Genomic DNA, 20174 nt, shown 5'->3' with positions numbered 1-20174 from the left:
AATGTCTCAACTTACCTCTTCGAACGATTTCCAGTGTACCTCGTAGCGTCAGCCTACTTTGCCGATGTATAGGCATCATCGCTTCTGGTTCGAGAACTCGAAAAGCTTGAACTCTGGTTACTTCTCCGATGGCACATCGCTTGTCATGGGAAGAAAACACCATGCGTGATTACATAATTAAGTATTCCGAAGTAATCTACCGTAGTGAATATTCGAATTTGACTCAATGGATCGCCGCTTAAGTACACTCGAGGTTGTCCGCTGTGGCGGACATAAATAGCTTGCTTTTTGATATCCTCTTTGACGGAGGCTCAGCTGTGGCTTTTCCCAGCTAAGCTTACCGGATGGTTGAGCAAAGCCAATAACGCAGCGCGAACTGTGCTTCCACTCGTCCTGCCTGGCGCAATTACGTCCTGCTCATGAGAGGGCCAGTACTAGGCAGGAAACACCTCACCGGAAGTCTTCCTAGCGACGATGCAAGAGCTGGAATCGTGGAGTCGAGTAGTTGGAAGAGAGACTAGTGAATAGTGGATGCACTAAAATAGGACATAAAGAAAGGATCGAGAGTGTCGGTAAACTTCGTGCGGAACATGCATGAAGCTTTGACAAATTGAGGACGAATTGGCTACACCGACTGAATCAGTTTATAAATGAACTGGAATGTAAGACGTGTTGAATGTATTTTAAGAAAATGAGCCCGAAGGTATTGGAATCTTACCAAAAACATCAAAATCAGAAACGGTGCTAATACCCAATGACTGTTGCAGCCCTCAGAAATATACTATTGCAGCACAGCTTGGTACATCAGTTTTGAGAAAAAATGCAAGAGCACAGAGTGGGAAGGTCTCATCACTATTTGCAAAGAAGTTACACACCTGAGATTGTCGTTCGCGCAATTATTCATAAAATTAACTTAATTAACATCCCCATTCGTCCCTTCTTTTTCTCCCCCCTCCACGAGTCACGCTAAATCCCCATTTGCACATTTTTGCGTTTTCATCTTCACCTCTTTCCGATTCATATTTCAAAATAATAGTTTACGGCTTACCTAGAACCATTATATAAGCCGATACGTCGAGAGATTATTGGGAAACTGGGTCCTCTAGGGATTTCACAAGAATTGAGTTGTCGGCCAAACTAGTTTAGCCAGGTAAAATCGGCTGTCGCTCCAATCTATCATTTATGATCGAAACGCGGAGTGCGCTGTTTCGAAGTTACTTGTTATACTTGAGCAGCTGTGTTTTTTGAATATTTAAAACGTTGCGAATCGATTAAGCTCTCTATCGACTGTTCGCCGTTATTTTTAAAGATAGTTGGAAGGATCTTGATATTGGAACTTAGGTGAACAATGTTCAATGCAGTGGCAATGCTGTATAATTGGTTATGTTTTTGCGAAAAGTTTTGGAAAAGATATATTGGTCAGACTGTCAAATTTTCACAAGCGCGAGTTCTGTCTTCGTTATGTAAAATGTTGATGTGAGGTTTGTTAATTTTTGAAAAAAATAGTCAAGGATTAAGTCCGAATGTCTGGCACTCCAGCATTCTCTACCTACCGAATCAAGACTATCGATGTGAATAACCTTAGGCTGGATATTCCATTGCCTGCGATGTTCCTTTGATATAAATGCAATCTGTTGATTCGAATTGAAAAATAAATAGGATCACGTTCGAGAACCGAGCGTAAGCCCTGCAGTCGATAGAATAAAGAACAAAAGGTACCAAGGAGATAACAAGAGGTGCTCTGAAAGCAGGAAAATACAAAGCAACGTCCCTGTACCAGGTACCTATTATTCAGTGGAAAGCATTTCTTATATTTTAATACTCGAAACAACTTGCTACATATGAGGGATTCTCCGTCAACTCGGCCACTTTTTTTTCGAGTCGAGGTTCCGGTATAAAAAAATTAATTTGTTTGGCTTTATTTTTTTACCCTAGAACCTCGATCCGTGCCACTCTGGCAATTTTTTGGCGATATTGTCACACGTATTGGAAGACTGTAATTTTTTCAGCAAAAAAAAGGGTCCTTTTTGAATAAAAAAAAAATAATTTCTTCCTTTTTTGGTAAAAAATCAGCGTTACCGGAACGTAAAATTTTTTTCAAAAATTCTTCTCGAAAGCTATAAACAAACTACAACTTTTATGTAGTAATTTTTTTTCAGTCACTTCAAGTTTCCGAGATATATTCATTTGAAAAAAAACGGCAATTTCTCAAGTAACGAATTAAAAAATCTGAAAAAATTCACATAGAGTACCTTTTAGTAGTACTTTGATATAACCAATTATGGGGCAGATCCGAGATGGTCGAAAAAAAAGTGGCCGAGTTGACGGAGAATCCCTCATATATGGTCGTATAAAACGACGGACGATTTCCTTATCAAACGTATCTGTTTAGCTAATTCTCGATAAAAACTGGAACCATATTTTAGTTTACAGGAGTTGGAATGAAATAAGGCAATTATCGATGACAGTCGTTCAATATTCATTGTTTTCATTATTATTCATTTAATTCCCCACCCTCGAGTCAGCACTAGTCTTCGTTTATATTTACGAGAATTCATTTATTCCGGATCGTTTTTATTTTATTTATAGGTATGTTTGTTCGTCGAAAATTGACGTTGACGTCATCGCGATGTACCCAACGATTTCATCGTTATTCCAGCGATACATATTTTTGCGAATAGAAGTCCTCCCGTTGATTTACATTCGCTAATAACGTCCCGGGCATCATGCGAGGCTAAAATACCTTCGGTGCCCGAGGCGGCTTACATAAATATTATTCAAAGTTGGCACATTTGACGGCTGTGAAGCTGTGGGGATTTTTATAACGTATTGACTATATGGACACGGTCAGGTGGGTGGCTAAAAAAAAAACGAACAAACACATACGCGTATCGTTGGATATCGAATCGATCCAACGGCTCGGCTCGCCAGCCTCGGGAACGATGAATATCACTGAATTCGCAACTAATCCGATTACCGACCGGGGTATGAGTTTACCGACCGGCTGCGCGTGCGTATCACGTGTCTGTCACGGCTCAAGAACGAGTTCACCTGTCAAAGGGTATCTGAATCTGTAATATGTGCGTGGGCACGAATCAGTCGAAACTTGAGAACTGCCAGATTACCATGCACGGAAAAAAAAATTCTGTTCGGCGAGCTGTATTCTACAGCTCCAGTAACTATACGCACTCTACGGTCTATCTTGTAGTTACAGCAACTATATATTAGTCAGCTCTGATAGCTGTAAGTTGTTCAGCTCTCACAGCTGAATGGTTTTGCTCTAAGAGCTGTAAGTTGCGCTGTGCTCTGGTGCGTTGACATATTTCATAACCTTCAAATTTCATGAGTATGATTTAAATACAATTGATAGATAACTGTTTAAATAGTCCATTCAAATATGTAAATGACACTGAATGAATAATGATAATAATGATGAAAAATAATACTAATAGCAATATAATTGTACTATTTAATAATAAGCGCTGTGAGCGGAGCCGAAAAATTCTGGTCTAGCTCTTCGAACGAAGCTGTTTAGCTGAGAGAGCTGAACAACGTACAGCTATGACAGCTGACTAACAGTCAGTTATACGAACCATGCAGTGCTCTTCCAAACACGGAACGTTTAGTTCGACGAACTGTTTACAAGTAACTATCTAATATTTAGTTCCACGAGCTGAATTTTTTTTTCCGTGTGCTTATGTATTTCAGCGAAATGTATTTGCGATTTGAAAAGTATTTCAAACTTGCCACTTGCGGTAATCTTTGAAACGCGGTTGTAGTGAATAGCGTAATACCTTCCGGACGTTTATACCTACAAAGTGAATTTTTATCAACAATCACATAGTCCGTCGTCTGCTAAAATTTAACGCGCACGCGCTGCAATCCGAGAGCGGCTGTTTGCCAGGATGACCAACAGTCAGAAATTGATTGTAACGCGTGCGCATTAAATTTCAGCAGACAAAAAATGTAAGAAGCTTGCATTGAACGGTAAAATAACTGGGCGTATGACTGGGTCTGCGGTTACACATGAAATCACTGGTCTGCCAGACTATTCAGACTTTCAGCACGTAATTTATCCGTCGTGAAAAGAAATTGAGTTTTCAACTTTGGCGGCCACACTGGTGGACCAAATTTCAACAATTCTTGGCTCCAAAATCACAATTGATATCGCTTTTGACGGATGGGCATCATTCATGCGTGTGACAACATCCGTTTCAATGGCGCAGTGAAGCATGTATCTGTACGTGGAACAGTGATGCCAACCTGAGTGGAAAATGTACATGAATAGAGGCACAAGCGGTTTATCGATTTTATGAGTAAGATGAATTTTCGTCCTTTTATCGGATGGTCATTTCACGTTTCTTGCTTTTTTATTTCCTACCTCAGCATATGTAATCATTGGTAGGTTCTTGGAAAATAATGCAGGACTGAAAAACATGATTTCCATTTCTGGATATTCATACTCACCTATAATGACATATAACGAGCACGGAATGTTTGTACGTGCCACAGGTTTCAATATTACAAAATTTCACGAAACATAACACCTGACTTAAAAACTTGTAGAGATTTCCAACGATTTCAAAGATTTGGAAAATCTAAGAGATTGCAAAGAGACATTTGAAGGCAGTTGTGCACTCGGCGTGAAAGGCTTTTTGTTTAGTTGCGTGAAACCAGTTTCTGGTCCTCATATCCATTATTTTCTACTACGCATACCGCAGTCCACTGATTGAAACAAAACTTAACAGGGTGTACCGTGATTCATGAACAGTATGACCGTTGCAATGTGTAGATAAGGAATGAGGATGGTTAAGTAAAAGTGAAAATTGAAAAGTGAAAATTGAAGCTAGTGATTTGACCATTCGAGGCAAACCATATGTCTCACTTCTGATGAACTCGAAATTTCATAAACAAAGGTTTCCAACGTCGCGGTGATTAAGAAGTTTAAATTAAAATTTGAGAATTTTTAATCGAGGTTCTAATGTGACGGATGAAAGTGCAAAGTCACTTGATTGGGATTAGAATTGATGCGTGGTGGTTTCCCAGTCTGTATAATTACGAATCAGAACTCAAAGTTGAGAAAATCAGAATGATCGATTCTTTGATCTACCTCAAAGTTGCGTTATTTTGAAATTTATAGACGCAGCTACGTAGCGTTCTGAAAAATTACAGGGTATGTAGGTACTGAGTTTCATCCAAAATGCGTAATCTTTTACGTTTCGTCCGCGGTATTGGGTTTGCCATTCCAAATCCACGAACTTTGCGATCAGATTCATAATCCGCGACGTGCAAGCCCTCGATTTGCGAATGCTTGGTCCATCGAAGGCAAATAATTATTCTGTCACACAGATACAGTCAAATGCAGCGAACACAACACTTAATGCAACGAAATACTTTTGTCGGACAGAAGAATACTTGTGATAATCTAATATAGAATTGAATCAAGCGTTTGAATGATCCTGCTGACGATAAATTTATTCGAGACAACACAGCGTGAGTTCGTCGCATTAATCCGAATTTTGTATTAACAAAATGTGTGATCGAAGTGACCAAAAATTTGGTATCAAAACAAATTGAGATCATTCTAAATCATGTTTTGTTGGGTCAAAAGTTCAATGGTTTGAAGCAGGTGATAATATTTTCTGTTTCAAAAACCTTTTGCATTGACTGAACATTAAAGTTATTCAAGCACACAAAACGTATTCTTCGAATGATATCGTTTATAATCTGATGACTCCTAACATTGTGGGATTTACTCAGTGCTAATCAGGTAAAACACCATAACTTATTCTGCACGTAAAAGTATAAGTCGAATATGTATCAATAGTTTTTGTTTATATGTCGTCAATATCAATTTCCATGATTCGAAACTTGGTATTATTTTCTCTTCGTTTGAAATAGATCTGACCGCAGATTTATCTCAGGGTATCTGTATCCGACTTTCCAACCTACTACCCGGTTTTATAATCATCTCTAAAGCTACTTCCATAGCGAGAGAGTTTACCGCCTAGTGGCCGTTTATGTTACTAGTACCATTCAACCTATCACATTACAAGCCTCGATTAGATGAACAAAGTATGGCATTCAATCGATGTAAAATCTTCGTTTGTACTTATTTTATTCAATGTACCCAATTGTTTTTTCCAACGAACATGCGATTTGGAGGAACAATGAATAAACTTCAGAAAATGATATTCATTTGACCCAATTTCGGATACGCATGGCAAAGGTTCACTCGAATCAATACTTGAATTGATTGCGGCAAGAAAGGCTTTTTTTTAATCAAGGAACTCGCTTAGCTAAATCATTTTGACAAACTAAATACATCGAAATTTTCGAATTGAAGTCATCGTATTTGGAACAATTAAGGGATACTATATTAAAGCTAACGGGCTCCAAGAAAATCTATTTTGTTGGTTCAGGAAGAAAAAATGACATCAATGAACTGCATACATAAGCTCAGATAAAAGACAAATTGCTGTAATAATTCTGAAATGTTTATGTGCTAATTTTAAATCTCACTCTAGTATTATTTCCCGATTCGGTACGAGTATTACCGTCGTAAACAATTACATACACACCTTTAGATATTCAGGCTGCACTGCTGTACCTACCTAGTAGGTACCGTCACGATGCATAAAGCATGGGCGTCGGTGCAGACAAAGGGATATTATTCAGCCTGGTGGTAAATTCCGTTATGCGAAGCACTGCACGAGTCAAAAACCCACAATTCACACCATTGTTATTTTGTATTTCCGATTTCCGGTGTGAAGTAACACGTTATACAAAACCATCCACAGGCGGCAGCGATGTCTATATACGCGTATTGTGTTTCACCCACGCCGCGAATACAAATTCCTCTAGTTGATTTTGCAGCTGCCGCAAATGCGGTAAAAGTGTAGAAAAGTTTTTGTACATCATCTCTCGCTACTTTCTTCTTTCCGTTTCAAGGTACATATATATATTTTTTTTTTGGTTTTTTTATCTCGTGGTTTTTCTCTCTTCGCTTCGCGGCGATGTTGATTCTTCGTTCTTCAACTTCGACCTCGGTGAAGCTGTAAAATAATCAAGCGATCCTTGTTTTCTTTTTTGTTTCAGAGAACGGTGGCTAAACTCTTCGGCCGCGCGGGTAGACAAAGCAACGTACTTAAATCGTTGGACAGATATGGACTACTAAAGAAAATTTCAGGTCTGTCCTATTACATGTAGGTATATATATATATATATATATATAATAATAATAATAAATATAAATAATATATATATATACATTCAAACTCGTATCGATACTAGTCCATTCGTTTGCTCGATCTTATCGAGTGAACTGAAATTTATATATACATATATACATATAAACACATAGCTGTGGTGTGTGATAAAGAACGGGACGAGAGAAGTTGGCAACGGATCGAGAGCTTTCTACAATTCACCTCAGCCTGTTGCTACCGCCATTACATACCTATACAAGTGTGATCAAAGAGATGTCTAATATTAAAATTGATGATAATTACAGTAACGATTTCAATAGTTAATAACAGTTAAATTTAAAGTGATATGGAATTATGGCTAGGTCAGGACTCGGACCAATGACCAATAAAAACAATTTAGTTGAGAATTTTCATGCAGAGCTGACGTCATCGTTGGTGCTATCGATTTAATTGAACTACAGTATAGGTATACATACGCTATTACATGGTATCATATATGTATATTGTATATTATATATTACAATGAAAAAAACCACTTACCTAGCTGATCGTACGAAAACACTACACGTACAGGGTGTTCCGCGAATGTCAACATTGGCTACATATTTCTTGATGAAAGCGATGCGGGTGGTTTGGTTTAATTACAAAAGCTTCCAAGCAATCGTATCATATCAGTTAAGTTTATCACTCAAACGTTATTACGCAGATAAAATTTGTTGTTTACTGCTGTTAATTTTTAACCTTACATCATAGTTCGTTGCTAGGCCGATCGAACGAATTCATCTGGTGGACCATAACTTGACCTTTTAATTAGCATATTATTGCACCGAGTCAACTTTTACGTCGTGATAGTATTCTATGATTTTTGGAAACACTGATTGCGAATCTGAAATCACGTTTAAAAACTTCAAGATCGCGGATCCAATATGGAGGACGAAAATTTCAAATTCGATCGAGTGTGGTCAAAAAACTCCGTGCAGGGGTTTTCGGGATCGCTGATTCGATATGTCATACTGAATTTTCGAAAGCTGATTTCAGATTCGTAATCAGTGACCCCAAAAACTGATAATTTATGTAAAACATGAATGTGTGTAGACGGGTAACTTTCTCGGATGTAAATTATTTGTTTCTAACAGTAATTCACATTATATCGCAATAATTGTTCTCGAGTACTGAAAACCTATCAGTATACTATCAGACATAGCAAAAAAATCGCAGAGAAATATGTTGAAAAGTTCTCTAAATGTACACAAAAATGGTTATAAAATAAACGGAACGAATATTTACCGCTATGACTCAAAGGGTTAAGAAGATCTGTCCTTAAATTTCAACCTTGCATTTTTATTTGTAAATGTTTTTTTTTTTATTTTCACAATTTCAGAACACGGGTGGTTTTATTTAACAACATATTCTCACGTCACTATATTTCTCGAATAATTACCCACATACTTTATTCTCTAAAAGTCTTGATTTAAATTCCGCAGTGCAAATATATAAAAGCTTCCTCTTGTCAAATGTCAAGAGCTTTGCAATACTGGTTTCATTTTTGTTTACTGTCGGCAATTTCCGTATCAGTCAAGTAGAAAAAAAGAAATGTCAGAAAAATGTACCCTGGAGCTACCTTCGGATAATACCTGATAAATATTTATGTGTCTATACCAACGTATTAAATGTTACCTGGAGGAGTGAATTTCGAAGAAGTGAAAAAAATTCACGTCTTACGCACAACGCATGTATATACAATACATTCATGGAATATACTATAGGATGCATGTGCGTATTTATGTACAATACAATATAATTACAATGAGAATAATAATGATTATAATAATAATATGAATAATAATAACAATAATAATAATAGGAATAAGAAGAATAAGAAGAAGAAAAAGTATATTAATAATAACAATACAAAGACATTTCGCGTCTGACGAACTTTCGTGTCGCAAACAGTGAAGATTTTATCATATCGTGTACTAATGTAAAGCAATTTAAGAATAATTATATTTCTTTGTAAATTAGTATACATGATATACATATATGTATATGTATATAATAGATATGAACATACATGTAGATGTACTTCTGTTATTCTGTTGTTGTCACTATATTATTGTAAATTTAATTGAATATAAGGAATTAATGAGGGGGTTATATATTACATTCTAAATGCTAAGTATAATAATTCCCGCATCTGAAATCTGTTTATTCGATACTACATGTACAATAATACATGTATAATAATAATACCTGTAAGACTCAATCGTCACAATAGTATATATATATAGTGTCACAATTTTTTATATATGACAAGAGTGTGTTACGCGTTTTTTTCACGAAGTACGAAACTGAGGTTAGGATTGCATAATGTCAGATTTGTTTGCAACTGCGCATGCGCGGAGTACAGGAAAAATCACAATTTACTTCCAAGATTCCCAGGCATTATCTACCGTTAGATAACCGGGTACTTCGTGTACATAAAACACGCGTGAAGAAACGCGTAAAACATGCTCGTGTTGTATAAACACATTTCCTCGTGGGATGACGGAAACTTGAGGAAAAAAAAGAAAACTTGAATATTTACAACTGAAACGCTTGTCGCGTACCTTCGGAAGTGGGAAGACTGGGATTTAAGATCATGTAGTAGCCCTACCCTTACCGACCGAGCAAACTCACCCCTTTTCTCCCCACCTTAAATAAGCAAACGAATGGAAAGGGTTAAAATTTTGACGGTGCATCGCTCTTTTCTGGCAGAATTCAGGAAAGTTAATTATATCCCGAAAATCGTTAAAAAAAAATGTCTGACCTTTTGACACATGTTACCATTTCCCACATTTTCCACATTTCAGGGGTCAAAAAGTGCATAACTGAAATACTTTGCGCAATTCCGGAAAGAATGAGGAGTAAAATGGGCCGTCATGAGAATTTTCATGCAATATTGCGGCTGCTAAACGAGAACTACGAATTACAATAATTTCGTAAATAAAAGATGCTCTCAAGATCAGCTGGCCAACGGCGGAAATTTGAACCCTATCCGTACGTTTGTTTATTTAATATAGAAAGAATAAAAGTGAGTTTACTCGGTCGGTAAGGGTAGGAGTACTACCTGACCTTAAGAGCATTCGTGCATACGATGCTTGCCAAGGTACGCAACCAACGTGTGTACCTTACGACTGGCTATCCAATGTCAATGATACATATTTACGACTGATGTCAGCCGGTAGTAAACACTGTACATTATAAGTTCTCACCGACTATACTTAACTCGAGGAATACACAAGTTTTTATGTTCACGTGGTCGGAGTTCTCTCTGCAACAACACCGACGATTGTTTGTAACTTGATAATTATATTAAAGCGGGATCATTAAATCTAACTGTTGCGTTATTAATTGGTACACTGTTGATTATTATTAACCCACATTGCTCCACGATTATCGACAGGAATATACGCGATGAAGAAAGAAGAAAAAGTGCAGCTCATTAGCCTCTTCGGAATCGGAGTTACCAAGAACGTTTTCAGATAATTAAATTATCACGGACCATTAAATCGCTGCACGTTTTTCTTCAAACGCTAACGAAACAGATAAAGCAGCACTGCTTTTAGTATACGTCTAATACTGGAATATGCAAAGGTGTATTTGTCTATCCGCATCGTCAACTATCATCATTTTCTTTGTTGATGATCTTTAAATCATCATAACAACATCAAAAAACGAACAGATTACTTGAAAAAGAATTTCTGTGCGTCTATATTTCGAAATATTTCAAGTAGTATCACCTCTAAGCAATTCACCGTCATTTTTTTCTTCAACTCAACACCATTTCTTATTCCATAAGTGAAATCAATAGATTTTATGTTGAATGGTTTGAGACAGAAGAATTATTTCAGAAGCTTGTTAGATTAATAGCATCAATTGACTCAACTAACGCCACATAATTATTTTGCCCCTATCGCTTGGAGATCAATGAAATAAATTGTCATTAACGCAGTGAAATGTTGCAAATCAAAGTACGGCAGTGACGAATATGTTGAATAAAAAAGATTATTTTCACACGGCACAATTATAACGACGTGCATAAAAGATCAGAACGGTTTAAAGAGAAGCGGATGAGTAATGACGAAAAGGCGTGTATTCGCAGATTTGAGAACTTTTTCACGCAGCGAAACATTCGCCATTAATTCACATTCGAGTGGACACCCAACGTTGGAGCGACACCGTTTATAGGTCACATCACAGGAGAGTTTATAGCTGATCGAATAAACCCTGAACTTTCAGCACATCATTTTATACGGGGCGTATATACGTACCAACATAAACTGGAAAACGAAAAATCGGATTTAAATAGGATTTTTATCATGTCAGCTAACGAAAGTAGTTTATCGTATTATACTTATTTTCCGGATGTTGATTACTTCTGTTTCTTAAAAATGTTTCGTAAAAAACTTTTCTTTACACGCACAAACATCCCGTTTATCCCCAAATCATTCTTAATGTGTTTTGACGTGCAAGAAGCCGAGATTCCTTAACTTACTTGTACACAAGTCTTGAAAGAAAAAGTTGCTTATCATTCGCTACGACACGTGTCTTTATATTATTGGCCCAAGTCTTATTTTTATCGAAAAGAGTTTTGTAATTTCAAATGCTTTGAAATTCCCGCGCTAATGTCCATGCGAAATCGAATCCGTTGAAACGGTGCACACGACAAAAGTGCTGTGTGAATTGTAAGTCCTTGAATTCAAAAGTTTGAAATATTGTAAAACGCTCTTTCAACATTGCAATGAATCTTATTTCAATGGATAAATATGTGCGTTGAAAATCTTTGAGTAAATCAACCTCGTTGCAACTGATATTTCATTCACCGTCATTTATTTTCTTCACTAATCGAGGCGTTAATTGATGTTGTATATGCCCCGTAATCTTGTAGTCTTTGTTGCCTCGTTTACTTCTTATCGTCTTTGTAATTCCTCCTCACCTTTTACAACACTTTTGTGTTGCTCATATTATCTTTGTAATCCTTTTAATACCCGTAACCGTTACAATCGCCTGTTAAGTTTGTAATCTCTTTTAATCTTTGCATTCATTTTTTGGTAATTCTTGTATTCCATGTAATCCCTGTAATATTACTGGTCTTGTTATGATACATGTTACCTTGCTATAATCTTGGCAAACTTTTCATAATCTTGTGAAATTTTGCAGTCAGTTGTGGTCTTTGTAATCCGTGCAAAACCATGGAATATTTGTATTAGTTTTGTAATACCCGCAACCTGTGCAACCATTTTGTAATATCTTTGTAATCGTAATTTACGTACGCCATTTTTATACAGCAAGCAGCCTCTTGCCCCAAATATTGTCGTTTTTTACATTTTCATTACACCTTGACTTGGGCTGTTTCGACGTGAAACAATTTAGAATTCTTTTCTCCGGACTGAATCAACTTTTTCCAATTTTCTTAATTAACTCGACCCACTGAGTATAAGAAGTATATTAATTCTATGCTATGGCCTCCGACGATAACAAGACAAATTGATATTGAGTTTCACAACTTTTCATTGAAACCAATTTGGCGATGAAGTAAATTTAATATATAACCCTAACTTGATATTCACAATTTTTATTAATTTTCATATACATGCAACTTGAAATGCCTTTATATCTTATTATATCCTTATATTCATACATGTAATTGACAAAATACACTTAAACTCCTTTGATTGTCAATACCGTGTTTGAATGTTCATAGACTGCATCTGCAAAAATGCTTCGAACAAATGTGTATTAAATTTCAGACAAACTTTCTTAACAATGCACTATAAAGCCTATTTTTCCATGGAGTCAATATACGTTTGCACAAGATTCGTGTCATTAGAACTATTCTCACGATTTAATAAAGACAGTAATAATAAATTCACTTTTGTGATAGTACATTTAAACATTTCTTGCATAAATGTTCCAAGATATCATTGAAGGATAAGAAATATGCAACTAGACGTAGATTCACGTGAATTGAGGAATCGAACTCGAATCAATTAGTGAGTTAAATTCCGATTATTAAAAAATTTTCACAGTTCCACTTAAAATACTCACAAAGCTCTCAAAACTTTCATTTTTCGTCGGAATTATTGTAAGATTAATCCACCGATGGAATAATTTTTTGTCTGTTCTTTCAAATATTTCGCATATTTTGGATTTACAAAAATGAATACTTGAAGGTTTCGAAATGTTTTCAGAAATCTCTCAAAAAAAAATTGTCCCTCCGTTAACAAACATGTGCTAGTTAAGTGAAAGGTAAAATTGATTTTTAATTCGAGCTTTCGAAAATACGATTACAGAACAAGAAACCATTTTAACATATTAGTTATGGAATCGAATAGTTTTATGAGAAAAAAGAAATGTTTAAGTCTTTCAAAAATCGACACTAAGTCTTAGAAAAGTCGACAGTTAGAATGGCAAGCCTCGTGTAGTATAGATGGTTAAAATCACGGACATGTATACAATTCAATGCACTTATACATTCGTGATGGAAGTGCATCGGCAAGTTTTTACCCCACGTCGTAAACTCGGGTGATAAATAATTTACGGACATCGTACCTGTTGAAAATTTATACAGAAGTCAGAAGCGAAGCCTTTTCACGAATTGACCGCCGAGTTGATTTTCTCCGATCACAAAGTCTAACCAATATGAATGGATCCGTTTAAATTTGAAGTACGCACTCACCGAAGCGTACATATATAAATATACATATATAATGTATATTCAAGTTGCTTTATCTGGAATACTCACTTCAGTTACTTAGAATTTGGTAGAGTGAAACTTTGGTAGAAAGTGAAGGATATGGAACACTCGATATAACAACAAGAAAAAAAACCGATTAAAAATATCAATTTATTGTAAATTAAGATCATGTAGTACTCCTACCTTTACCGACCGAGCAAACTCACCCTTTTTCTTTATTATATTAAATAAACAAACGAACGCAAGGGGCTCAAATTTCGACGATGCATCGCTCTTTTCTAGTGGAATTCAGGAAAGTTACTAGTATCTCGAAAACCGTCCAAAAAATGGATGGTTTTTTTACACGTGTACCGATCAGAATCAGTGGCTGTGTCGTTGTCGTATGAAATCTCTGTCGTAACCCCCCTTAACTAAAAAATGCACATTACAATAAAACTATACAGTAACCTCATTTTAGAAGTAATTTCTATTTTCAAAATTGGTGAAGGTACTGCCACATAGTGTAACGAAACCCTGCAAGAGAAAGAAAATCGAAGCTTTCGAGGTCCGGAAGTAGATTCACGTGAAATGCCCCGAATGCGGCGCATGGCTTTCCAGCATTTTTGTTATCCGTGTCTCGCTGAAGCGCTTCCGTTTTCGTATCCGCTTTGCATGCACGCCTACGTCACAACCAGAGTTTTATCATAATCTGAGCAATATGCAGTTCTCTCGGCGTCGCATCTGGGCTCGAGTTGGACGTCAGACATATAGTATACATATAATGGTAGTATGGAAATATTCCACCAGTACCTACACGGTTCATTATTAATGTAATCCAACGATATTTCAGATACATTTCTTCAACAGCTACGGAAATATTTTACTGCTCAGAGAATGTGTCGGTTAAGAATACCAAAATTGTGTAATTAGACTCCTACGTATACTTGGGGACAATCAAGCTGATACGGCTAATTTTTTACACTAGACAGTTATGTTGGCAACACAGAGAAACCTGAGCGCCACCGTCGGCCGAGCGTGAAACAAACTCAATCTCAATAAACATAACATAACCCATGACCGTCGAATCTAACCTTAGATTACCTCGGGGATGATGACTTGTTGGATTGATACATCATTCTAAAGGTTAGATTCGACGGTCATGGGTTACGTTATGATTATTGAGATTGAGTTTGTTTCACGCTCGGCCGACTACGGCGCTGTAGGTTTCTCTGTGTTGCCAACATAATTGTCTAGTGTAAAAAAATTAGCCGTCTCAGATTCGTTCTCCACAAGTATACATACAGGTGAAGATCAGATGCGCGTTTCTTTTTTAGAAATGGCTTGCTGTGTTGTGATTTGTACGAAACACTGTAATAGGATTCAATGAATTGCAGCGAATGTTAAAGAGCGTAGCAGGAATCTAAATTCAAAGTTAGATTGGAAAGAACGATGATATCACTGGTTGATAAAATTTTGTAACAAGAAAGTTACTTACTAATTTTGAAATACCTATCTACCCTCATTGTAAAATCATATTCAACTTGATTCGATCAGGTCTAATTTTTGTATTGCAGTTACTACCAGTAAAATTGAATGTCTATCGTTTGGAGTTACCTTTTTCTTTTTTTTTTTTGATTCAGGATGTTTTGTCATTTATTTTAACTCACTAACTGGTATTTATTGTAAGTACACAAAAACTAGACCTGATCAAATCAAAATAAATATGGTTTTATAATGAGGTTAGATGGGTATTTCAAAATTAGTAAGCAATCTCCTTGTTACAAAATATTGTTGACTAGTGTAGTGTAACACTATATATATATATATATAATCTCATTTTTCAAAAACTGAAAAATCATATTACAATAAAACTATTCGTATCTAAAATGTTCAATTATCAATTCTATTACACTAAACCTTGTTCCTCACATAATCAGTTAAAAGTTTTCATATTACGAACAAAAAGTGAATTTTTGTTGACTATTGTATTTAGTTATATCGTTTCAATAGCTTAAATTCCTGTAATCATGTGTTGTATCGATATTCAAGTATGATAAAATATGTGCGGAAGTCGACTACCTACTACCTCGTTATAAGAGACTTCCCAGAAATTCGTCACCGGAGCGTTTCGTGTGTAAGTGTAAGTCGATAACCATCACCGATCTTCGTTGTATTGTCACTTTGCAATGCGTCATCTGGTGGAAGAAAAATCAAACTAATGCAACCAGGCTGACAGCTGATCGTTGACCGTGTTTTTGCACGTGTGGATGGTAGAACTGGTACATTATTTATTATTTTTAATTGACTTATGTGATGTGAATAATTTCACACCCCTGGAATTACGATTTGCCTCCATTGAAATTAAAAACTTAGATTATATGGTTATAAAATGGTGCCGACAACCAGGCTCTGACCTCATGATGACATTTCCCAATAACGCGAACTCTTACAACGAGGTAACACTGTACAAAGGAAGATGAAGATGGTGTATTATATATACACATTTGACTTAAAATACACTTTAGCCCTCGATATCATCAGTTAGCAGTAACACCATGCATCACTTCACTTCTGCGTGTATAATTCTAGAGTCTATTCGTAACAAAGTCCAAACTCTATTTATCTTATGAAATATCGCTACGTCTGTAAAATGAAAACATGTTCCTTTTTTCGCCTGTTTATTATCCCCGGATCCTAAAATTACATGCCTCACACGCTTTCATATCTCTTTTCCCTTGATCTTCGAACGAAATACATTATTTTTGGCAGCCAAGGTCGCCAGGATCGTTCGTGATCAACATAACGGGTATATGCGAATTGCCAAGTCAGCGAGTCTACATTTTGGATTCATATTCTCGTATAGAAATCCTCACGTGCGGCACATTGCATATGGATACCTTTCTAGTAGGTGTATGTATAGGTATACCACCTACGTGTACTTATATCGCTGAACAAGACAAAGGAGCATATTGGAGGCACGTCTCGTTCCTATGCATCGTACCGGGTATATCGAACTGATTTAAATTCCGAACGGAACCCGCCCCAACACTACGAAAGGAGAATAAAAGAAACAAGCAAACCTACACGTATGTGCATACGTATATACGCATACTTATGTATATCATCAATGTACTCTCAAACCCGTAAGAAATGATTGAAATTAAATATCTGAGTTTTCAAATACATTATGTATCCGTATAGCGTATTTCCAAGTAAACGCCGCAGTATGTTCGGTTGCCTACCACTAAGGCGAACAAATATCGGTAAAACAGACCTACCCGGTCATAATCACTTGGGTCAAGTCGAGTCTTATACAATCACTTTAGCCAGTTGACTGGTACGAGTTCTTCTAGTTTTCGTGCCAAAACTGGTAGCCACACACAACTAGCCAAATAACACCAAAATTGGTACTCGGGGTTGTTTTGGGACCCTGATTTAATTTCAGAACTTATTTTTTGAATTTACCTCCCCCTGAGGGTGAAATTATGGGTGAGTCGGGGTGAATTTTCAGTTTTATTATGAATTTTATTGTTATATTCAAATTTGAAATTTGATACAACGGTATGGGTTTTTAGGGTCTCTGATTTCATTGCGAAAGTTATTCTTTGGGTCTGCCACCCCCCGAGGGTGAAAAATGTTCCCCAGCATACGAAGAAACTAGTCATAAATTTGCTTCACTTCTTATTTTATATTGGCATCAGGCTGACGTTGGTGAGAAGGCTGGTTGGTTGGTTAGTTTTAGTTTTATTGTTAATTATAGATTTAGGTATCCAGTTTTATTCAGACTATAGCTAAGTTTTCATTACTTCAACGTCGCCTTTTTGGATCCTCCATTTTGCAATTCTTCAATTCCGATAACAGATTCATCATCAGCGACCCCAGAAATCCCCGAGGATCAAGTTTTTACCAGAATCATCGAACTTTTATATTTTTTTCCATTTCACATCGCTAACTACCGATAACTCGGTTGGTCTGTATTACCGATATTTTCTCCCCTCGGTGGTAGGCAATCCAACATACAGCGGTGTTCACTTGGAAACACCCTATTGTTGTGTGTATAAGTGCACAACGTTCGTTCATTCAGTTTACGCAGGAGCCTACTACATTATTCCAAGGCTCGTTTCATCGCCGTCCCACAATTCCGTAGGTCTATTCCGGACAGTGTAAATGGTGGCACTGAATTTATGGCGCCAAGCAGAGAGATGGAGTGAAAAAAGTGAGAAAAAAGATTAGCTGCAGGAAGAAAAGAAAAGAAATCGACGCAGTGGCGCATGGCCCAGATATTATCCATCGACCTGCAGATTATCAATGACCCCTCTATATCAAACTAAGTAAATCCTTCGCACAGATTCCGACCTCGATAAATTTAGTGATCGAAAAATGTATAATGTTTGGAATAAGAAATTGGCGTTGTTGCTTATAACGATGAAATACTGACTTACGTTGACATATTTTACAACTTGGTGAGAAAATTTATTACAGGTATGGGGGCCGCTTTAACTTGTTTAACGCACGTCTGGGATACTCGAAGCTAAAGTTTGTTGACAAGAAGGTTGATTAGCCGGAAATTGATACTTTGTGTTAATTATATTACGAGATATTCGACTATTCTGTACAAAGTCATTGAAACGGATTTTCCTTCTTTTTAAACGGGCCATCGTAGAATGAAATCGAATGACACTGAAAGACTTTTGAGTCTCTGGAAGTGAATCACCGACATTTTTTTTTCTGTAATTCCAGTACTTTGTATTTTTGTATTTCTAAAATGATTATCGTAGCTTTCGAATCTCATAATTGTACGATCATCTCGTAACTGAAATGATGAAACGTATCAAGTTTTGGACAACCAACACCTCATTAAATACGAACCGCATCGACACTTTCACTGATCACAAATGACCATCCTTCTAAAGTTTACCCTAAATTCAAAATTCGTCGATTAAAACGTAATACCAGAATGTAACTTACGATATATATTTGACAATAATTATGTCAACTTCGGATATAATTTGCGGTTGACAAAGTATGTCAAAAAAATGGCGTGTTCGTTTCATCATTTCATATCTTCACAGTTATTTAACTTTCGATCTTTAATATTTTGTTCATTTCCTTATCAATCGACGTTTGAATGATGTGTAAGAGTTTTAATGTGTAAGGTTTCGACTTCTATACGCATTCATTATATTTGAGTAGACGTGCAGTATTATCATTATCATCCTGTGGGAAACTTCGAACACGGTAACAAATTTATCCTTACCATAAAATCTTGTCGCTCGTTGATTTGACAACGTAAAACTTGACAAGGTTCTCTTTGAAACTCTGCTTTACATTAATCAAAGATATTACATCATTTTATATCCATATTCCAAATCCATAACGCTCATAATTACACAATCATTGAATCGGTACCTTATATACGTTACACATATGTACATTCATATACAGTAAACTTTCGCCATTACATACGTTTTCTTCTATACAAATGTCCTTGAAAGATGCATACTTTCCTAGTCACAGTGATTTTTCTTTCAAGCAAATTGATTTTCCTGAATGTATGTACGTACATACCTTGGAACCCTTGTCGATTACCGAAATGAATAATGAAGAAAAATTGCCTCACGGGGATTTCATTTGTCGTCGGTGCTCAAAGTTGTTGGGTACTACCCTGTCATTTTCGAGGGGTGTAAGAATTGAAAGTTTATCGCTCAAGGAGAAAAATTCGGGGCGAGAAGTTGATTGGATATACTTGTAAGCTTTAATCGGATTATGTTGATTTTAAATTAAACGATGCAATAATTTCCATCACTGTATTTTAGCACCGCTCAGTTACAAACGAGGTTATAAGAATTAGGTCGGGAATTCTCAAGACCCTAAAATTTTACAATCTCTTTTTGGCCATGGTAGAAAAGATATTCAGAGTGAAATTGTTCGTTCTTACGATTGCATTCACAGTATTATATTAGTTTTCGAGATATTAAATGTGATTGAGTGTGGATTGATAAATGAAATTTATTCGTTTCTCAAAAAACTTGAAATTCGAACAGCTATTGCATCGTATTACAAGACATTGATGCAGTAACCCTTAAATCGTTCTACCGAGAAAAGAAACGAGTAGGTAAGAAAATATAGAATGAGATGGTAATTCGAATCAACTGGTGTTAAAGTATACTATACAATAAAACATACTGACATCAGAACAGAATGACTATTTTTTTCATGTTTTTTATTACACGTTGTAAAAAAACCTCTAT

General features: G+C 36.3%; 1 protein-coding gene and 1 long non-coding RNA gene across 10 annotated transcripts in view; one reads left to right on the top strand and one right to left on the bottom strand.

Moving 5' to 3' along the window:
• LOC124186212 overlaps window positions 1-10577 on the top strand; it is a 312828-nt gene extending 302251 nt beyond the window's left edge. For all 9 annotated transcript variants that reach the window (XM_046577722.1, XM_046577719.1, XM_046577721.1 and 6 more), the window contains one exon: window positions 7099-10577. The gene's annotated coding sequence lies outside the window, so the exon portion shown is untranslated. The remainder of the gene's footprint in view (window positions 1-7098) is intronic.
• The window catches only part of LOC124186222, a 28771-nt gene continuing 19064 nt past the window's right edge, over window positions 10468-20174 (bottom strand). The window contains exon 3 of the long non-coding RNA XR_006871602.1: window positions 10468-10583. This is a non-coding gene — a long non-coding RNA (uncharacterized LOC124186222). The remainder of the gene's footprint in view (window positions 10584-20174) is intronic.

Source organism: Neodiprion fabricii, chromosome 7 (assembly GCF_021155785.1).
Source record: "Neodiprion fabricii isolate iyNeoFabr1 chromosome 7, iyNeoFabr1.1, whole genome shotgun sequence".
Classification (NCBI taxonomy): Eukaryota; Metazoa; Arthropoda; class Insecta; order Hymenoptera; family Diprionidae; genus Neodiprion; species Neodiprion fabricii.
Note: the sequence above shows the minus strand (reverse complement) of the source record. Positions and strands in the feature narration are given on the sequence as shown.